Raw genomic sequence first — 2,883 nt, forward strand, 5'->3', positions numbered from 1 at the left:
ATCACAACGGTGCTGGAGTTCCTGGGAGCCACTGCAAATCCCCGGCTGGTCCCACTGTGCTCCAAGGGGTCCGGGCTGGTGCGCTGCAGCAGGTGGAAGGATGGCCATGGGCATGGGGATGGCGGGCTGCGCTCCTCCGCCACCACTGCGCGCTGGTGGCACGGGGCTCCGGCGGCTCCGCTGGCAGTGACGCTCACACGTGCCGACAGCTCAAAACCTGGATGTGGGAATTTGGGTTGCGCCACTGAAGAGTCCCATGGGCAGGAGGGAAGGGGGGGTCTCCTTCCCCACCAAGATGCTGTGGAGGGCACGTGGAGTGGTGACAGAGGTCCCACGGGGCGAGCCGGCCGGGCTGCGCGCAGGAGGGCTCCTTACTCCAGTGGCTGCTGCTTGGAGAGGCTCGGACGGCCCTTCCAAGCATAGCTACCGGGTAAAACACAATACCATCAACAGCACTGATCTTAACACTGGTGCTTGCAGTAAACCTTTCTGATGTGTGATCAAGCCTCAAGGACAAGATGTTTATTATTTGCCATGTAACCACGTGGCTGTTCTCCAATGTAAGGAAAGGCCAAATTGCACTTGTAATTCAAAGGGACCCAAAGCCTTAATGCTGTAAAGAAGCACGCTAATGATGCCCAGCGGGCGCAGGGCATGCAAGTGCGGCCCAAAGGTTGTTGATGGCCTTCCTATGAACCTCCTCAGTGCATGACAGGTCCTTGCCTGTGGCCAGCAGAGATGTGATCAAGATGAGGGACGTCTGCGTGTTCATTATGCTGCCTACGCCTCCACTGACACACTTTACATTTAAAATACTGTTTCCATTGAGCTGGAGCATAAACACAGAGCTTGTGGACTTAGAGAACTCCAATAGCAAATGCAAAGCATTCTGTTCTTTGTCGTCTGTGCACAGAAGTCTCCGGAAGTCCACAGTCCCTGCCTGCCCCAACCCTTGTAACTGGCAGTGAAGGCTTTGCAACGCATGTTTATTTATTTACTTATTTATTTAAATGCATCACCGGTAGTGAAAGAAGCAATGTTCAATTCTAAAACTGATCGAGAAGTCGTCTGCTCGACAAACAAAAGCAGAAGCAATAATTGGTGCTCAAGGGCATGTGGGATACGGAGGGAGGTGAGTGTGGCTGTAGTACTGGGGGTGGGAGCAGGTGAACAAAAGTACCTTACAAAATAACCTGATACGAGAATTGTTGATAAGAAAAGCTGACCCACAAGCTAATTGAATCATGCAAATAATCGTTTAGCCACCAAAACAACACCTACAGGCTTGAGCAGCTGACTGGAAAGGCAACGTGATGAGCAGGCAACTCCTGCGGAGCATCGCCCGGACTGCCTCACGCAGGCTGGCAGCAGTGACAGCTAGCCCTCCTCCTGCCTAGCTGCGCTAACCGAAGGAGTAAGTAGTTATATTTATCAAAGACCATTTGCTGCAAGTGATTAACGTTAATTTGATTTCCTGTGAGTCAATTTCCTTGAGATATGGTAAATAGGCTATTACCTGTTATTGACCTTTACTTTATTAAAAAGATTTAAAATTAGCATTTATATATATATGTCCTTCCAAAAAAGTTTTTTTTAATAAAGAAAAATATTTTTATAATCAAATTATACTTGCTAGCTGAGGTTGTAGTTTCAAAGTTAATGTTAAATAAAAATGGTGATTAAGAGTGAATATGATGATGGGTTTTAAATTTATCTAAAGAACTGACCCTTTCCTTAGCCTCCACTTGGATTTTTGCTCCTGAGCAGAGCAGCATGGAAATGGAGGCTAGGGATGGGGGGAACCTGGGGTTATGAAGCCTTCGCCCAGCAGGCTCTTGCTTGCTGTCAGCACACACTCCACCCGGAATGCCAAATCTCCTCTGGGCGAGAGGGCACAACTAGCTACTTGTATTTAAAGAAATGCTTAGCTCCTGCTTTACGGCAGCTTGTACACTTGCTAGCTTACTTTAGCTTCTAGGTCTGACTTAAACTGAGCAGGAAGAAATTGCATCAACATTTGATCATGAAAGCAAAAAGTTTATTCATGTTTGAAACTACATATAACTACCACGAGGAAGACTTTTCAATCCAGGGTGTAATCCAGTTAGAAAGTAACACGAAACGTTTTAATACATTAGAATCACTGCCACAAATTATTTTCATGACTCAATCAGTTTCAGAATCGCATACAATACAAAAGAGAGAAAGAAAGGGCGCCCTGTTACACAGGGTGGAATATACAGTACTGAATACTGAAGTCTGTATGCATTACAATTAGTTGTATTTTTTGCGTGGATTAGTAACAAGATGAAGAACATTCAAAATGTTTCTCAGTATTTACAACAGTTTTACTGTTTTGTGTTAAACCTAAGACCCAATGTTTCCACTTTAGCTTTTTTAAAAGTTGCAAATGCAACCCTGATTCTTTTAAAAGATTACAATGTACATTACATTTCATGAGGGAAACAAAGAGTTAATTACAAGATGCAAAAAGATAAGAAAGAGACAAACTACAGCGTGAGTATCGTTCAGAGGTAGTAAGTGAGCACTCTAAGCTACAGAACATGTTGAAAGTCTATTGGTTTGTATGAGTTCGCATGAGGTAATAAAGCTGTGTTTTGATTGGTGAGATGTATAAATACTCTTTTGCTACACTATATACAACACTCCATATAATGGTGCTTTTTTTTCCTTTGCTTTTTTTCCTTTTTTTTTTTTTTTTAATTTGCTTTGTTGCCAAGAAGAAGTAACAAATCTTGGCAAGCATGTGCAGCACCTAGCTCGTACTGTAAAACCCCAGATCTTGGCTTTCACAGAAATAAGCAGCAAGTATCTTCATCTCTTAAGAACAATCTACATCCATTGTTGAAATACAGAGAGTAG

The 2,883-nt window shown here is 44.0% G+C and overlaps 1 protein-coding gene across 3 annotated transcripts in view; it reads right to left on the reverse strand.

Moving 5' to 3' along the window:
- Window positions 1-2,021: 2,021 nt before the first annotated feature.
- Window positions 2,022-2,883, reverse strand: part of PBX3 (PBX homeobox 3) — a 111,509-nt gene continuing 110,647 nt past the window's right edge. For all 3 annotated transcript variants that reach the window (XM_032200025.1, XM_032200026.1, XM_032200023.1), the window contains one exon: window positions 2,022-2,883. This exon is cut by the window's right edge and continues 713 nt beyond it. The gene's annotated coding sequence lies outside the window, so the exon portion shown is untranslated.

Source organism: Aythya fuligula, chromosome 19 (assembly GCF_009819795.1).
Source record: "Aythya fuligula isolate bAytFul2 chromosome 19, bAytFul2.pri, whole genome shotgun sequence".
NCBI lineage: Eukaryota > Metazoa > Chordata > Aves > Anseriformes > Anatidae > Aythya > Aythya fuligula.